The sequence below is a fragment of the Crocodylus siamensis genome, chromosome 12 (genome assembly GCF_052110815.1).
Source record: "Crocodylus siamensis isolate JL-2025a chromosome 12, ASM5211081v1, whole genome shotgun sequence".
In the NCBI taxonomy this organism is placed as follows: Eukaryota; Metazoa; Chordata; order Crocodylia; family Crocodylidae; genus Crocodylus; species Crocodylus siamensis.
In genome coordinates this window covers 2,240,356-2,259,166 of record NC_143406.1, presented here as the reverse complement: position 1 = coordinate 2,259,166, position 18,811 = coordinate 2,240,356, and the positions used below count along the sequence as shown (strand labels likewise).

Here is an 18,811-nt window from a genome sequence, read left to right as displayed (position 1 = left end):
CAGCTGCTTCTGGGGTGGAGTGGCATGCATGCAAAACGCTGTGCGTTACGTGGCCTTCCCATGCCAGCCGGGTCCGTAGCGATGCTCTGCTCCTGCATACAAGAGAGACTGCCCCCTCCCAGGGGATGCCTGCACCCGCAAGCATGGAGCTGATCTGGTAGATGGAGCCTGGATGTCACGGCCTCGCGTGCAGCCCGTGGTCCCTGCCTGCCCTACGGACGGAGGACCCCAGGCTCCCCCTGCTCCTGCACAGCTGCTCCCCGCTGACCTCGGCCATTGCTCTCTAGGGGCAGCGCAGAGGGATTCATATGTAGGGCCCTGTTCAGCCATCACTTCCAGGGGTGAAAATCCCGACTCTCATGGCCCCTGGAGCATGATCCAGCCTGGCCGTGCCCCGGGCACGAGAAGCTTTGTAGCAGGTCCAAATGAGCCCAGCTTCAAGCCTGCAAATGCTCCAGGGGGCAAACCTACCCTACACGCCTCACCCTTAGCACCCCAAAGCAGTGCATTCTGGGAAATTTCCCAAGGAGAGGGGGCAGCTGTGGCTGGGGCGGACAGCTGTGGTTCCCCTTGGGCCGGAGGGTCCTTTGGACCTCCCAAGCCTCACCCTTGCAGTATTAATTACAGCCGCCCACTTCCCACCATTAAACCAGGCAGCTCAATTAGGAGGCAGGCGAAAGCTGGGCCCGTGGGCCAGGGGGATGTCCTACTGTGAGCGCCTGGGCCACGAGGCCAAGGGCACAGCCTCTCCCCAGCAGGGAGAAACAACTCCACACCACTGATGACCCCTCATTTAGCCGGCCTGGATCACAGGGTGGGACACCCGTGTCCGGCAAGCAGAGCTGGGCCCTGGCCCCCAACCATCTCCACCAGGCTGACCGCAGCTCGGGAGGGCTGCGTGCCTCCCCCAGACCCATCCGCATGTCAGCTCTCGAGTGCTTGCTCCCCATCCTCTGCAAGATCCACCGCTGACACAGTGTAGATAACCATGGGATGTAGCACAGGAAGGGTCCAGCTGGTACTCGAGCCCCCCGGTAAATCAAGCCTCGTTTGCACCGCGTCTCGCATTCAGACCCCGTGAGGGTTCTGGCCTTTTCCGTGTCTGGGTCCGGCTCCCACCCCGAGCCCTGCCGGGACCGAATTAGCTCGTCCAGGCGCAGGCTTCCAGCTCCCTGCATTCCTCGTGCACGCCAGGGCTTGTGGCTGGGCGGTGGCCAGACGCCTGCCTTGGCACAGGGCCGCGGGTGGGGGCGAAGGAGCAGGAATACCGCCCGATGCCAAAATCCCTGGATCCAGCCCATCTTTTGGGGTGGGCGGGAAATGCCCGGCAGGGTCCTTGGAGCTGCAGCCCCGAAGCAGGGGTTGCATGTGGGCTGGGCTGTTGCGGACAGAAATGCGTGGAGCTGGGACCCCAGGAGCTGCCTGTCCACCCTGGTGCGCTGCAGAGTGCCCGGTCCTCCCTGCGCCCGGTGTCCATCCCGCCCTCTGCTCCCCGCAGCGTGTCTGAATGGTGATGGACAAAGGAAGTGCACCTGCCCCCCCAGTTCCTAACCTGCCAGTGCCTCCCAGCAAAACCCTGCTCCAGGGAGCAGCCCACGCCTTGCAAAAACCCCAGGCACCCACTGATCTGACACAACAGGTATCATCATGGTAGGGGGAAGCATAACCCCCCAGAGGGGCATCGGGAAGAGGAACAGAAGCACCCAAAGGGACTTCCTGTGTCGTCAAGTCCCAGCCGATCCCATCTGTCACAGGCTGCTGCATCACACAAGCCCTCCTACAGCCTGATCTCGCTCTGCCAGGGCTGAGACCAGGACGTAGGTAGATGAGGCTCGGCCTAAAGGGTCACAACCCGAGGGATCAAGAAGAGAAAAGGCCACGAAACAAGGGGGTCAGGAGGCTGAGGTCGGTCTGCAAGGGACCAGGACATAGGTCGGTGATTCTCAGCAGGGTCTTACAGCACCTTGGGGCACCCTGAGGTCCTTTCTAGGGTGCCATGCAGTGTTAGCCCTATTAGGCGTGCAGATGCGATTCGAAGGATAAACCCAGCCGTGTCAAGCAAGCAGGAATGCAGAGCATCCAAAGCATGCTGACCTGTCTCCGGCTTCCTCAGCTCTCTGCACCAAAAGAATCGCTCAAGGATTTTTCTGTAGGCGAAAAAGGAACGAAAGCCAAGTGCTGACACTTTCTGAGGGCCTCGAGTCTAACCAGGGTGAGAAGCACTGATGTATGCAGGCAGCCTGGGTGGGACCAGAGCCTGGAGGTGAGGAATGGCAGGCAATCCCCTGCAGACAGCCAGGGCCCGCTGCCAGCAGTAGGGTGGTAGCAATCAGGCCCATTCAGGTAACCAGGGCCAGCTGAGGGCAATGGCCCCTACCAGGCTCCAGCCTAAAACCATTTGGCAACTGGGAGGCTGCTCCATAGGCTTGCACTTGTCACTGCTAAATCCCCGTTGCTTTCAGTGCGGCCCTCAAGGTTGCCTGGAGCGCCTGCTCCCCCGGACTGCCAGCATCTCCCAGCTTCGTGCCACCCCCGCTGTCATCGGCGCCCTCTCCCTTTGTGTCCTGAGGCCACAAGATCAGTCCTGACACCAGGCCGCGCTGCGGGCCTGCTACCCACGAGGCGGACCCCAGCGGCGGGTGGCCTCCTGGAGAAGGTAAGCAACGCAAATGCAGCTCCAGCTGCTACAATTCAGTGTTGAAGCCCCAGGTCCAGCAACTTCAGAGCAAGCCAGGCTGAGTCAGGCCCTTTTTGCCTTATCTCGGCGCTGTTTGCACACACTCGGCGGTGTGCATTTAGCGCCGCACTTCCCCAGGGGCGTTTCTCGTGGGGCACAAAGTGCAGTGGGGGCAAGTGGCGGGCAGCCCGGCTCCTCAAACACTCACCTCTTCTGCAGGTGAGGCCAGCTCCCCGCAGGGCTTTGCCTTCCGCCGGGCAGGGAGCGGCTCCGGGGCCGTGTTATTCCAGCGCTGATAAGGGACATCGGAAGGAAACTCCCCGGAGATTAGTCGAGGGTGGGGGAGGCAGAGACCGGGGTGCACACGGGAGAGATCAAAGGGGTGAACTTGAGTCACACGCTGCTCATCAGAGACTTCAATGGGTGGCATTGCCGTGCTGGAGAAAGCAGCCGGGACCCCAAGCAGACCAGGCTCCGGATGACTTTGTTCAGTAGTTCATCGCTGATAAACCAGCCCAGCCCTGACAGCGTGCCTGGAGCCCGTGTTATCAGGGGCAGCGCCAAGAGATCTCGCCGGGCATTGGCCTGGGACTGGGAGGTGGCAGCGTGCATTCGCCCACGGCCCGAGGGTCTCCGAGGACCGCTCATAGCGCCCCGAGGGTCCATGTCGTGATCCCCACCGCCAAGGGGGGAAGTGAGGCATGGAGAGGGGGCACAATGTGCCTGCTGGCTGGGGCACGTCTCCTTCTGCTGCCAGCACCCCAGATTTAGCGATCTGTCCTGGCAAAGCTAGGATATGACCTCCCATTGCCCACGTCCTCGACGGCCAGGCTCCCCTTCCTCACAGTGCTTGCAGCCTACGTGCTTTGCTGCTTGTCGCTGAGCATGCGGGTGTCTGGAGGGGGGCAACGCAGGGGGCTGTAGGCGCTGTGCGTTGTCACCCGGAAGCTGGCGGCCGTGCGGTCCGGACAGCAGCAGGGCCAGGGAGGGAAGCGAGCCGGCGGGTCCCCTGTCTCCAGCTGGGAACCGGAGGAATCCATCCCTTGGCATGGCCGAGACAGCCGTGGAAAGCCACCAAGATGAAAAGGGATGAATCAGCACCGAGGACGTTAGCCTGTAATTGATATTTTGAGCCTTTAAATGCCTCCGGGCAGCAGGGGACTTGCCAGAACAAGCCAGGCCGTGCCCCCTCCCACCTCCTGCCTGCACGCGCGTGTGCATGGCACGGTCCGGCTTTGTGCACGTAATTAGGCTCCCTAGTACATCAGCACATGTGTGCATGCTAAGATGTACCTGGGCAGAGCTGCCTAGGCGTGCGGAAACATCGGGCTGTGTCGACGCAACGCAGCGGTTCTCTCGGAGAAGCCTAAGGAGGGAAGGGCTCGCCGCGCGCCACTGCTGCATGGTAGGTGGTTTGTGCGTCTGCTCTATCCCGCTATCAGCAGAAGCTAATCCGCGGCAACTGAAGTTGCTTCATTCAGGGCTAAGCTTCCCCCCCATTTAGTTTCCGCTTCCCGCAGGGGAGAGCAAACACCAACCACTTATCCCAGGTCAGCTGCCGCGTGGCACGTCCTCCACACCTTCCACAGGGTATATGTGGGTCATATGCCCACAGCCTGATCGGGTTCGAATTATCCATCCAATTACCTATGGGCCAGCTTTGGTAGGAGGCTCAGAGGAAACCTTCCTGAACCTACCCCTAATAGTGTGGTAGGACGCGCTTATGCCTTTCTCTGAAGTCTCTGGAGCTGGCCAGGATACCTGGACACGGACCATGGGGCAAAGCACCAGCTAATTCATAGTTTTTAGGAGCTGGAAGGGACCTTACAGATTATCAGGTTCTGCTTTCTTTTCCAAATATGCATCTTGGGGTACTTACAAGCTGATCGCTGTTCACAGGACAAGGGGCATCGCCCAGGAGAAAAGATGCAGCACTCACAGCTTCTCAACGGAGGAAGACCAAACAAGAAGCGAGGGTGAGAAACCAGACCAGGCGCACCGAGGTTAAAAATGAGGCCCAGGGTTTTACCAGGGCAGGTGACGAGTCCCAGAACAAATTACCAAGGGAAGCGGTGGCGTCTCCGGCTCGGGGAGCCTTCGGATGGAGATGGGATGGCCTATGTAGGCCAAACAAGTTATTGGGCTCAATGCAGGGCTCTTTGTCCTCTGCTAAATGGGGACTCAAAGCAGATCACATCTGGCCTTAAAATCTGTGGGCCTGGGCGAAGGCATGCAACCACGCCTTGAGATGTTTCACATACGACCAAGGCACGCGGCCATTTTGCGCTGCGGCATAGGCAAGCGGAGGAGCAGCTGTAACCAATAAGCCTCTGGATTGTTTGGGCACTGCGATGCATTTAAAACCAGCCACATGAACTGGGGTTCTCGGGTTTTTTATTTTATTTATTTATTTATTTTTTGCCTTTCAAAAATGTGTTTTGGAACTGCCCCAGGCCCGGGGGAAATTACGCTGGCCACATTTTATCCAGCAAATTTGCTGAAAAATAGATTCTGAAAGCCTCCGGTCTGGGTGGCTGCTGGCTGCTGGCAGAGGCGCGTGCGTGTACAGGGAGGAGGGGGTGTCGGGCCGCCCGCGTTTTGCTTCTGTCCGCACGGAGAACCGGTTTCGTCCCCGGTGCGAATTGAAGCTGGTTTAGTCAAACCAGTGTAAACCCTGCGCGAGCGCTCTTCTTTTGGTTGGCTCGGCTCGCGCGCACGGGGGAATGTTTTAAGTTGAACCAAAATAGCAACGCTGCCTCGCTCTTCTGGGGCCCTCTCGCTGGCAGGGCTTAAAGTGTTTCTGAAAAGAGGTCACTGTCATTATCCCAGGGGGAATGACGTGCCTGTGGTCACCCAGATGGCCGGTGGCAGAGCTGAGAGAGGACCTCGGTCTCTGAGGTCCAGTGTTGTGCGCTGTCCCCCAACACGCTCTCTGGACCCCAAAAACCAGAAGCCACTTTGCCGAACGCTGGCTTGCCCCGAGTGTACCCATCTGTCAACCGGACCGGCCCAGCCCCCCGGCACCAGGAGCTCTGCCTGTTCCAGCATCCCGCTCTGCAGCTGTGTATTTTCCTTGGCACTTCCCAGCTAACCCAAGCGCCCTAGGCCCGTGGGTGTCTCTTGGCTCCGCTCCTCTCCAGTGGATTCACCCCCACCCCCACGCTCTCTGCTCCTTTTTCCTTTTTGCAAAACCTCTTCCAAATGCAGCACGACCCCAGCGGGGCTTTCCCCTCGCCAGGCTGGACCTTGCTCCTCCGTCTCGCTGGGCGTTTGCACGGCTCTTCTCAGTCTCGACGAAACGCGCCTCCCAAAGCAACACATGATCTTAATCTGTACAAGGAACTTTTACCCCCAACCTGTGCAGCACCAGATAGGAAACCCCGTTGTAAATCTGTCGCAATTCGCCGCTGCTATCTACACAGTTTGTTTAGGAGCCTTGGAATTAATCCCCGGCATAGCATCAGGTTCCAGGAGGTGATGACACAGGATTTATATAACCGGGTTTTCAGTCTGGCCTTTAATCAGCTGTAAAAACGTTACTCCCGTCTCTGTTGGCTTTTCTGTTTTCTGTCTCTCTCTGCCTGTAATTTTCAATCCCTCCAGATTTATTTCCCTGCCTTAATGGTTCTTTGTCTACCCCTCCTTCCTGCTCTCGCTCTTTAGATCTCGTTTTAATTAGAACCAAGAGGGAAGGGAGGAAAATGGATGTTTGCTTTCTATGATGAATTGTTTGCCCTTCCCAAGTATCTTCGGCGAGAGGATCCCTGCGGAGATGAATTGATTAAGGTTTCCCCGCCTTGCGAGGGATTAGGTATATGTAAGAAATGTGCTGCTGCCATGCAGCCACCTCTGGGGTGGGGGGGTGGTACAACCTCACTGCAAAATATCCTTGAACGGCAGCGGGAAGAGCTTTGGCAGCAAGAGGGAAAGACTCGCCCTTACCCCGTGCAGGCTATACCCGTGCAGCCTGCACTAGCCCAGCAGAAAAACTGAGCAAACCAGATCATCTCGACCCCCTTCCCAAGCAACATCACCCACGTTGGAAGAGGAAATCCTCTTCCAGGATATGTGCAGCCACAGGCAGGGAGCCCCTCAGCCTGAATCCAAACCTTAACTTACGGCAGAATAATTTTCCTTGCTATACGGGCCATCCCTTAGTCTCGCTGAAGCAGCTCCTATTACCGGCTCTGGAGGCTGAAACAAAGGTTAAATTTTTAAGGGAAAAGACTCCGCTTTGGACAAAATCTGGCCTTTGTCCTGGCAAAATAAAACCATGCGTTGAAGTGAAACTTTCTCCTATAAAATGTTGGGCATTTTTAGCCATCTGTATCCAAAAAAACATGGAAAGTGATGATTTGATATTTTTCACGTACAGAAAACCCGGGGTGATTGAGGGGGTGTCTTTGTGAGATAGCTGGTAAAGTTTCTGATCAAAAAGAGAAGTCAGCAGCCACTTTTCTCCCCAAAGATTGGGGGCAGTGAAATGGAAGAGCAGGGGAAAGGGGGTTGTTTCAAACCCTTGGAAGCAACCAGCTTCGAAGTCCCTGCATTGTCCTGATGCTCAGTATGACAGAGCTTGGGGGCAGGGACTTTTCTGTGCCTGCCCCATCCTCAGGCATGTCAGAAATAATTACAGCATGTAGCAGGCACCGCCTCTACTGACAGAAACAGGGTGCGGGGGGTGACTTGCCATAAAGGGAGGCCTTTGAAATGGGGTGCAAAAGGTTAGGGCTGCCTAGGAGACTCTATGGCACACTGGAGAGCTCACAGGGCTGTGGATGCAGGAGCTCTCCAGTTCTGGAGGCCCTTAAGGGCATAAAGGGTGCATCCTCACATGCATTAATGTGCTTTAGTTAATGCGGATTAAATCTAGCACCTCCAGTGTGAGGTACTAGGAAAATGCGCATTAGTCTGTCTTCATGCGCATTAAGTAAAGATCATGGTTTTAAGTGACAATGCACATGTATCTATTTTAATGTGCATTAACTAGATAGCATGGTTTTTAGTGATCCCTTAATGTGCCTTAAAATAGGATAATGCGTATTAAAGCAGACATGTAGATGCCCTCTTCTCTGTCTGAGACCAGCTGGAGCCCTCTCCCTTCCCTCACCCGGCTGCACTCCCTCCTGGGCCAAGCCCCCTGCATTTCAATTGCCCCCTATCCACACCAGGGCCAGATGCACCTGCCTTGTTCTCCCATCAGGTATATGGGGCACAGCTTGGGGTGCCATCCTGGGCCACTGCCAGCAGCTCGCTCTCCCTCCTCAAGCTTTCCACACATCGCACAAAGGAGCAGAACAGGCCAAGAAGGAAAGCGCGGTGCCACCGCCCATGCTAAGCCAAGGCGCGGCCCGTTCCCCACCCAGATGCCAGAAGAAGAATGGGTCGTACTGCCGCAGTGTGCACGGGCGTGCAAGGGCTGGTGCCAGACGCACACTTGTGTTGGAGAGCTGGAACAGCCAGGCATGTGCCCACACAGCCCACATCTCACCAAAATGTTCCCCAGCCTTTGCTTTCCATCCGGCGGCATCCCCGCCATCAATGCTCAGAGGCCCGTCATTGCAGCAGCAAGCGCCGCGTAGCCATGGACCTCGAAGCACGCTGCATGCGGCGACCAGCCGAGCCTCACGGCCAAGCCTGGGAAGCATCCTGATTCAGATGGGGACACTGAGGCACAAGGCCCTAGGGACATGGGGCATAAGTTACTCCAGAGAAGGGACCTTGGCGTCCTGGCTCTTGCGGCACATGATGTCAGGCTGCTTCCAGCCATCAGGGACATCCTACGCCTGCTTGATGCCAAGGTGGACGCCAGCCCATTAGCACTGGGCACCCCATAGAGTACCCAGCGCCCACCACAGGCCTCTGGCATGCTCAGCCTCTGCCAAGGGGGAGAGCTTTACCAAATCTCCTGGGCCTAGGAGTGGCTGGTGGGTGAGTCAAGCCATGAGCTCACCTGGAAATCTCAGCACGCCTTGAGGAAATAGGCTTGTCCTGGGGCCTGACCTCTTGGTGACAAAGCCGCCCCCGGGCAGTTATGGGAGCATGAAGCAACCCAAGCTGTCCCCATACAGCCCCGTGACCCAGAGATGGGATTTTCTGTAACTCTGGGGAGCCTCCACACCAATGGTCCCAGGACTATTGCTCTAGATCAGTCCTGAATTCGCGCCCTCCGGACGCCATCGTGCTAAGTGCTGCACAGGCAGGCAATGACCATCCTATTGGTCACGAGCTCTGCAAAGGGGCCCGTCTGTGTCCCGGATGTTGTGTGGAGCCAGGCATGCTGTCAACACCTTGCGGATTAAAACAAGGGTGTCTACAGTCCTGGACTCCTGGTCCTCCACCAGCATCATCCGGCTGGCAGGACCCAGCATTTTGAGAGCACCTAAGCATGGGTCCTCACACCTGCAAGTCACCCTCATTATCCCTGTTGTAGAAACGGAGAGACCGAGGCAAGGAGCAGGGCTGGGGAAGACATGCAGCCCGTCCAAGTCACAGGCAGCTCTCCCAACCCCACATCCCGAGCCTTCATTGCAGCGCCCCACGGCCTCCCAGAAACCGTCCCACCGGAGGGACAGACGTGTGGAAAGCCTCCAAGGCCAGCTCAGTGCTGGGCTATTGCCAACTGCGTTTGACCATTTGGTCTTGCTGGTCTTACCCATCAAGAGCTGAGCTGAGACCCCCCCAAACTCCACACGGGACCTCCTGATGGACTGAGGGGGACCCTAGACCAAGAAGGGGGGGATGTCCTTCAGCCATGAGCATCAGGCAGTGAGCACTGCACAGAGCTGGCCAGATCTCACCAAGACCACAAAGCACTTCTGCAGGAGACTGAAAGCCGAAGAGAAGAGCAGGCCAGCCCCGGGACTCATTTACTGCTGCTGTCCTGCATTTAAAGCTGTCGTTCCAACCAACATGGGCCGTGCAGCATGGCAGGGCTGGGATCGCTTCCCCGCCCTGCTGCTGGGGTAGGACTTTCCAGAGGCCCTGGGGCTGGGAGGGACCCCGGCATAAGGTGCATGCATGCACAGGCGGAGCGGGCTCTTACTTTAGCTGAGGATGCACCAGGAAGAGCAAAGCTCACGTCTTTCAGGAGAGAGCGCGACGGGGCGGCCTCTCCTGGAACATGCTGCGGCAGCTCAGGGAACAAAATGGAGGCTGAACTCGGGGCCTACGGAGAAATACAAAGGCACGGGACTGAGGCAGCGCGTGGGCTTTGCAACTGCACGGCTCAGGTGCCGAGGGCAGGTGTGGCCTGGCTGAACGCCTGGGCGGAGGCCTTTATTTACCAATATGGGAACAGAGGGAGGAAGCTGGATGAGCCCCAAGCCCCAGGATTAATAACACGACCCGTGCTGCAATAGCACCGAGGAGCCCCAGTGCTGCACCGGGAACCCCTGTGCCAGGAGCTGTGCAAAAACGGGCAGGAAGAAGGGCCCTGGCACAGGGCAGCTGAAATCACTTGCCAGCGACGCAACTCCGCCGTCCAGCCTCTAGCTGGGGGTTCAAATCCAGGCTACGCGTCGCAGCTACGTCTGTCCCCCGTCCGACAGCTGCATGGGGAAACGCCTCACACGGTGCAAGCAGAAAAATGAATGCAGGCCTTCATTTTGCACAGGAAAGAGGTGGATGTTGCCAGGTCTGCGCAAGGCAGTGGCAAAAGTGTCACGCACTTGCACAGCCCTTGGCGAAACACCTCGCACTTGGGCCCCGGGGGAAGACGCGGACTGCTGCAGCCCATGTAGAGGTCGGGCCAGGGCCCCGCGTTCCCAGGGCAGGGAGGGTGGGATCCCAGGCCCAGCAGCTGCCAGCAGCCCCGGTTCACTGGAACGTGTCCACGCCGGCCCTCGGCCAGGAGGCTGCGCATCAGCTGAGGGCCCGGCTTGCCCTGGGAAGGGCACCGGCGACTGAAGCCCGGTTTTGCCAGCTTGCATCGCATCTGCGTGCAATCCTATAGCAGCGAGAGACCGACTCGTGTCCACGACACAGCTTTGATGGGTGCAACGAGGCGTCCTGCAGCAGAACTGCCGCGGAGCCGGGCGCGGGCCCCTCGCCATACCCCAGACCCACAGCTCCCCCATGCCAGCCTCCGGTCCGGCACTGCCGTGGCTCTGGGTGTTCAGCTTGGCCCCCGTGCATATAAAAAGGCGTGCAAAGCCAGCCAGATGTCCCTGCGTTTTGTTTTATGAACGTGGCAGATGTTGTGCCCCCTGATTTACACCGGCAGTGGGAGGCGTCCTCGGGGCACGCTCAGGATTTATGATGGGCGCTTCTGGGCCTCCCAGCGGGAAGGCTGTGGGATTGCCATCTCGACCCAGCGGGGCGAGGTGCAGACGGGGCTGGATCCTTCGAGGTGGGAAAAGCTGGGCCGTGGCCCGGTGTTCGAAGGAGTCTGCAAGCCCTCCTGCCACTCAGATCCCACACGATCCCTCTGCCAAAACCGCTCCGTAGCAAGAGGCAATCTGCTGGCTGGATTCCACTATATTCCACCCACCTGAAATGCCGCGGGGTTGGAACTGGATCCTCTCCCTTTCCCATCCCCATCTCTTGTCTAGCAGCGCTGGGTGCTGCTTTGAAGGCTGCTGCCCTCCACCCCAGATGCAGCCGCCTTCCCGTGGCAGGGCAAAGGAGTGACACCTTGTTATAACTAACACCGGTTGCTCTCGGGCCTGATCTCACCTGGCCAGGGTCAATCAGGAGCAAGGTGGGGGAAGTGGCTGGACTGACTCCAGTGCGAGGCTGGGGTGAGTGAGTGATAGCGTCTGTCAAGCAGCTTGTTGCAAAACATTTTTACAGCTTTAATTGCAGTAATTGGGGCACTGGATAATGATGGAAATAAAAACACTGTATTTAGGTAATCGTAGGAGAGGCTGCCCGGGTTTGGGGGTATTTGGGTGGAAGAGACGATGGAAATGTCAGGGCGTGATATTTAAATGCTGCTGCTAATCAGGTTGTGCTGAGTGGTGCGAGGGTTACCCGTGCCAAGGCAGGGTGGTCTCGAGCAGCTGGCGCTGGCCCAGGACTCAGGAGACCTCGGTTCTAGCTGCGATGGTGCCTCTGCTTTCTTGTGGGCTGGCTACTTGTGCCTCTGTGCCTCAGTTTCCCTTCCCAGTGGAAGCTCCTTGGGGCAGGGACAGCCTCCCGCTACACACCTGTGCAATGCTTAGCTCTGTGGGGATGGGCTCATGGATGGGGCCTTTGGCATAGGCGTGGTAACACCTGGGGAAGGTACTAGTCCCACCCAGGCTGGCTGCAGGCCACGTGGGGGCTCAGTCTTCGAGAGGGGGAGAAAGGGAGGGATGAAGATGTAGGGAAGAGTGAATGGATCCCACAGCCCAAGAGCAAGGGGCCGGGATATCTCGGCGCGGTGCAGTGCAGGGCATTTCCTCCCTTCCTTTGCTGGGCGCTGCCTGGGAGGCCGACTTTCCTCCCGAGGTCAATGGGGTTGCTCTAAACACATGCAGCTGGTGCCAGCCCACTGTCTGGTCAGCCCGGTAGTCTGAATGGGAAGGCGCGACCCCAGAGCAGGCGGTGGTGGAGCCCCCGGCTCGGGGATCGGTGCCCTCTGAGCTCCCGGGGTGGATGCTCTGCCCTGATGCAGCGTGCGGACCCCTGGGCTCTGGGAGAGGGGATGAAGGCGATCACCCAGCACGGCGCAGGGAGGCTGGAAGCAGCGAGAAGCTGGCCCGGGTCACGTGGCCTCTCAGCTCACACAGCCCAAACTTGTTTTTCCTCCCGGTTCGCATTGTTCCAGGCCAAAGTGCTGAGCGCCGCGGTTTCCTGCAGGGGAGGCTTTGCACAATCAGCACAATGGCAGGAGGGACCGCCTGGCCACGGGGACGGGGCCGAGGCCCCGCAGCAGGCGGGAGGGCGTGGAACGGGGACAGCCCAACGCCGGGTCCCCGTGCGTGGCTCGGGGGCGGCACGGCGCGACACGCAGAGCCCGGGGCAGACGCCAACTGCACGGGCCCCGCAGACGTGTCGTTCCAAGCGGATGAGGAAACCGAGGCACGGAGCAGGGATGCGCGTACTCAGGGTCATAGGAAGGGCCAGAACTTGTGCAAATTTGGCTTCTGGGAGCCCCTGGCTGCCTTTAGCACCTGCTGGGCCTTTGGTCTTGCCAGCTGGGTACTGACCTGCTCTCTGCCATGCGACTCCAAAGGGGCTACCTGGCCTGGCTATCGTCCACGGTGCCGTGGGGGAAGGAGCTTTGCTCTCTGCCTCCGCTTCGCCCACTTTCCCACGTTGCCAGCCAGCCCCGGGGGCTTCTGCCCACCTGCTGTCTCCACCACCTCCCCCGCGGCTCTGCTCCCCCGTGGGTGGCCCTTCTGCTGGAGGTGTGAAGGGGTCCGGGGAGGGGATGGGATTATAAGAGGAGTGAAAGGATGAAGGTGTTGGTGGACAGGGAGATAAACACTGGGCCGAGGGGCACGGAGGGATAAGGGCTTGTTTATGGAGAGGGGGGTAAATGGAGAGATAAAACAACCCAGCGATAGAGAGGAGTGAAGGGGTGAATGGATGGGCAGATATACAGAGAAAGGGGTCCAGCAGGAGAGATAGTGGGAGCAGCTGAGGGATGGGTTTGTCTCCAGGCAAAGCCCCTGGGCTGCTTCCCCGAGGCCTGTTTCCACGGGTCCCTGGGGATGCCTCTGAACAGGGCGAGAGACCCTCAGCGACGCCGGCGCTGCTCCTACAGCGGCCCCAATCCTGCGAGGTACGCGGCTCCGCTCCAGCTGGGACGTCTCCACCCCCCTGCGGTGAGCTGGGGACACGCTCCAGAGCGGCGGCTGCCACGGGGTGGGCTCCACGTGCCCTGGGGCTGCCGAGGCTCCGCGTTGCCGCAGCAGGGCTGGGTCCTGGCACGGCACCAGCAGGTCCCTGCCAGCGCCCCTCCTGCGGGAGCCTCCAGGGAGGGTGTGCGAGGGCAGCAGCAATCGGCGCCAGGGCAGAGAGACCCCCCAGGCCTGCCGTGCTGCAGCCTAAACCCGCCCCACGGTGGGAAGGAGGATGCCCCAAAGGTGGCTCTAGTGTAGACAAGGCTCCGTGTAGCCCCCCGCCTTCGAATGATCACAGCTTAACCCTGCTCGGGCAACTGGGCTACGTCGACGAGCACCTGCTGACTAGAAGGGAGGCCGAGCCCTTCCTTGGCTCCCCAACCGACCCAGCCACTGAAGGAGCTTGCACAACCGCGTCGCTCCCCTGGCCCTAAGGGGCATAAAACCCAGGAGCGCCGTATACTTCTGACTCCATCTTATTTACAGTCCGATAGACTTGGCGCACAACGAGCCACGGATTTTGCAGGACCTGTAGCGTGGGGAAGGCCAGTAAGGAACGAAAAAAGGGTTGTGTTTCCTGGGGGGGTCATAAATAGTGCCGCTGAGCCATTTTGACATTGTGCCGTGCCATAAATCCAGGCCTCTCGAGGAGCAGTAGGAGTGGGAATTCGTTAAGCCCCCACGCCCCTCTGCCACAGAGGTCAAGATGCTCCGAAGACAGAGCTAGCTTGTTATGCCAACAATATAACGCCCCCCCTCCCCACACACACACACACACACATTACTCTACAGGTGGGGAAACTGAGGCATAAAGAAATATTTTTAGTGGGGGGGTCACATCGCACAGTCGGGCGAGACCCCACTACCTCCAAATCCTCATCTGTCAGCTGCTAACAGATGTGTGAGGCTGAGAGCAGGTGTCTCCAGGCCAGGCTTTAGGGAGACTCCACAGGAGGGGACTTAGGAGCAGAGTCAGCCAGGAGTGACGGCAGGGTCGGTCAGTGGCCTGAAGCCTCAAACAAATCCCTCAAGTCCTGCAGGCCTTACCGAAGCCCGTTGCATGGGATCCCTGGGACGGCCAGTGAATTGCAATGGGTGTCTTCATAACATCTCAGCTCCTGGAGTCCTGTTATTGCCTCTAAAGCAAAACTGGAGGGACTGATGCGAGTAAGCAGAAGCCCATGAAAGCATGGCCCGGGTGCATGGCAAAGGCGCCAAAGCCAGGAGAAAAAGAAGCCACCTGGCTATTGTTTTAAAAGTTCGCGATTAAGCCAAACTCGTGATTCACGTGCAACTCGTGAGTTTTTATTGGCCGAGGCTGGCTGCACGGAGGAGTCAGGGCACCTGGGTCTTCCTTGGAGCTGCGGCGGCCTCCAGCCTCCTCCATGGCAGCTTCCAACCTGGGTCTTCCTCGGCAGCACGGCGGCCTCCAACCTCCTACGCTCTGTCTAAAGCGGGCTGGATCTGCACTTTGCACCTCTCTTCCCATCAAGAGGACAGACCGTGCACGGTCAGCGCGCTTGCCTGGGAATAAGATATAGGTTCAGTTCCCTGGGCCGGTCGCCGAGCCTTTCTGGCTTCCATTCCCCAGTCGTCAAATAAGAGTGGCAGCACACACTGTGTCAGGGGGGCATAATATGAATAGCTCAGGATGGAGGGGCAGCCAGCCCAGGCCCCTGAATCCACTTCAGCCCCTCATACACTAATGCAGGGAGCAAGACTAGAAGCACCAAGAGCATCCTAGGATGTGGAAGGAATTTGGCATCCATGTGGACCCCCTGGGTGCTATCATGCCTGCTGTATTGTACTGTCTTCCCTTTGGCGTCTAGCAAGACCGCCGTCAGCTGGAGCATTTTGCATTGTTGGGGGAAGCAAAGGTAGCCTGGTTTAGTGAATAAGAAGCTGCCCGGGAGCGAGGAGAACGTGGTTCTGCTCCTGGTTCAGCCACCAATCTTCCCGGAAACCTCCTCCCTGCCTGCCTTCCCCCGCTTTGGCTGTGTGATCTCTGGGAAGGGGCTATCTCCGTGCAGCACCAAACACAAAGGAGCCCTGGTCTCGGCAGGGTCATCTGGGTGGCAGCGAGGTACGGATCCAGCAGCTCAATGGGGCATGGCCAAACAAGCAGGTTCAGACTCTGCCTTCAGATAAAGCAGGGCTGGGGCTGCTCCGCTCCGGCTGCACGTGCATGGGGAGCGGCTGCCTTCTGCTCCCTCTTGTTTCCATTGCAATTTGGATTTTCCTGCCCTCGCGGTGGGCTCAGCACAGGGATGGGAGAGGAGGGGAGAAGATTTAAGCCTCGTCTTTGCCTCTGCAAACAGGAGCCCCGCAGAGCTGAGAGGCCGTTCTGCGGCTCCCCGGGGCGGAGGAATCCGCCAGGCAGCTTTCCCGGCAGGGAATGGAGCCAGGGGGGCCACGAAGGAGACCCACCCAAGAGGGACCCAGGCCAGACGGTGATTAAACCCGGCTTCTCTCCCGCAAGAAGGCCTGCGCGAGGCAGCCTGGCGCGGGGGGTGGCTGCTGGGAGAGGTTTCCCGAGCTGTAAATCCCCAGCCCTGACAGCTGCTGGGCACGATGGCAGAGCACGCGCCCCCTCCCCGCTCCACAGAGGCCTTTCCTCAGCCAGCAGAGCCTCGTGAAAGGCAAGAGGAACATCTGGGACGAAGCTGGGGGGACGAGGCGAGGTCCTCCAGAGAGAATAATGGCTTTTCCACGCGGGCCGTGGCTACCTTGTCCCATTGGTACGTGCTGCGCTGGCAACTCGTGCCCAGGCCCCCCGGGTCCCATCCCATCCCCACGGTGCCCACGCCGATGCTGACAGGGAGACCGACCCAGGTCTGACCAGGGTTTTCTTCTGCTGTTCCTCTCCCCTTTGCAGATTTGTTCATCCCATGCCGCCTGCCCTGGCCATATGGAGTTTCCCAGTCCCAGTAAAGAGCTATCCGGGCCCTCCTCTGCCCCAAACACCGGCCTCCGCAGAGACGACCACCGGGACAACCCTCATTCGCTACGCACAGTACAGAAGCTATGACACACAGTTGAGCATCGGGTAATGGTTACAGCAAAGGGCTGGGCATCGCGACTCATTAGATCGCCGCCTAATAAATCTGCAAGATACTTTGGGCCATTTGCTTCCCATCCCCGTGCCTCAGTTTCCCCAAGTGGGAGCTGGCAGTCAGTCCCACCGCTACGACGCCTGGTTCGCGCCTGTTTACAGGGTCCAGGGTTGTTCACACCCATTTGCACCGTGCAGGAAGGAGAAAGGGTTAATTCTTGAGCACAGCTGGAAGTAATGTGTTTTTTTTCCTTCCTTTCCACAGCCCCCACCCGCAAAATGGTGAAAAATCAGGCCCTGCAAATGCCAATTAAGAGAAGGAAAATCCAGCGCAACAAACAGGTGCTCCCGGTGCTCCGCTGAATCTCGGCCCAGCTGGTAACCGGAGCTGGTCACGGGGAATTATTTCTGCCTGTCACGTGGAGTCGGGAAGGCTCAGGTCAGCCGTAAGGGCAGGCCGCAGTCAGCTGGCGGGGGCGAGGGGAATATCTGGGATCGCGGCCCGCACCTTCACGGCTGGTTTGCAATGGCCTCTTGCTGGAGGCTGCTGGGCACAGATCTCCACGTAAGCTATGCGCCAGCCGGGTTGGCTGCAAACCACGATGCTATTTGCCTCGCGGCCGGCCCAGGGCAGACACGGCAATGCTGCTCCACGAGGTCACCAGTTCAATCCCTGGGCGTGACGTGGCCCCAGGGAACAGAGGGGTCTGCGTGTCCCCCCCGTTCTTGTGGGAAGAGAGGCCACCCCCGCAGCAACCAGATCAAAAGGGGCCAATGGTTCGTGCTGGCCAAAGCCTCCCTGAGCAACGTGCAATTAGCCCCGCGATGCCCTGCCTTCTGGGACCACCCCGCCACTGAGTCACCCACAGCTTTCCCGGGGGTTGCCACTCCGACAGCCAAATCCTGTCAGGCAGAGGAGATGCCTGCAGGGTCCCTGCAAACAGCCAGGCTCTGGTCACCCTCCCTCCCACGCTGGTCCGCAGTCGGCTTGCTCAGAATAGCTGAGCACGCGCACCACGGGAGCAGCCGGTGCCACCCTCTGTGCCCTGCTCTGATGGAGCCCACGAAGGCGTGGGCAAGATGGGGAGAGATGCTGCGGTGGCTTCCCGGTGGCTGGCTGACAAGAGACTCCTGACAAAGCCCAGCTGGTGTCTCCATGCAGCTCCAAGTGGAGCTGGGCCTGATCTCTGATGCTGCCCCAGCAGGCGTGCAAGCTCCCGATCACAGTCAGTGCGTTAATGAACCAGCATGAGAAACTTGCAGCTCTCCGCTAACGAACCGGGAAGGCTGGGGCAGGCAGGCTGCGGATGGCATTTTAGCAAATTCCTTCTGCTAGCCCTGGCTCCCGCTCCCACCAGGTGAAGGCTGCAGGGGACACGAGCTCCAAGGGCGGTTCCTGACCTCCTGCCCGCTGGCAGGCAGAGACGCCACGCAGGCCACGGATGTGGAGCAGCAGAAAGGCAGCAAGCCTCTGCCCGGAGCTGAGACCTTCCCGGAGCATGAGACATAGTCTTTCTAGACTTCAGCAAGGCCTTTGACACCGTCTCCCACCCCATCCTCATTAAAAAACTAGGCGACTGTGGCATCGATGCCTACACAGTCAGATGGACTGCAGATTGGCTGGAGGGTCGCACTCAGAGGGGGGTGGTGGACGGGTCATATTCGACCTGGGGGGAGTGGGCAGCGGAGTCCCCCAGGGCTCGGTCCTGGGGCCCGTGCTGTTCAATCTCTTTATCAGCGATTTGGACGATGGGGTGAAATGCAACCTGTTTAAATTCGCTGATGATACCAAAAGTTGGGGTGAGGTGAGCACGCTAGTAGGGAGGGAGAGACTGCAGCAAGGCCTGGATAGGTTACAGGGGTGGGCTGACATAAACAGGATGCGTTTCAACACTGGCAAGCGCAGGGTGCTGCACCTGGGCAGTAGAAACCAGCAGCACACTTATAAGATGGGAAACTCCCTTCTTGAGAGCACAGAGGCAGAAAGGGATCTTGGAGTCATTATTGACTCCAAGATGGACATGGGCCGACAAAGCGAGGTCACGGTTGGCAGGGCTAACTGCACCTTGTCGTGCATCCACAGGTGCATCTCTAGCAGGTCCAGGGAGGTGATCCTCCCCTTCTGTGCGGCACTGGTCAGGCCGCAGCTGGAGTACTGTGTCCAGTTCTGGGCGCCGCACTTCAGGAGGGATGGGGACAACATGGAGAGGGTCCAGAGGAGGCCACTCGCATGATCCGGGGACAGCAGGGCAGACCCTACAATGAGAGACTGCGGGACCTGAACCTGTTCAGCCTTCACAAGAGAAGGCC

General features: G+C 58.9%; 1 long non-coding RNA gene across 1 annotated transcript; it reads left to right on the top strand.

Moving 5' to 3' along the window:
* The first annotated feature begins 3,650 nt into the window (after window positions 1-3,650).
* Window positions 3,651-18,308, top strand: LOC149854446 (uncharacterized). Its single transcript, XR_016438672.1, has 3 exons — window positions 3,651-4,082; window positions 4,577-4,653; window positions 16,325-18,308. It is a non-coding gene; the product is annotated as an uncharacterized LOC149854446 (long non-coding RNA).
* Window positions 18,309-18,811: the final 503 nt, after the last annotated feature.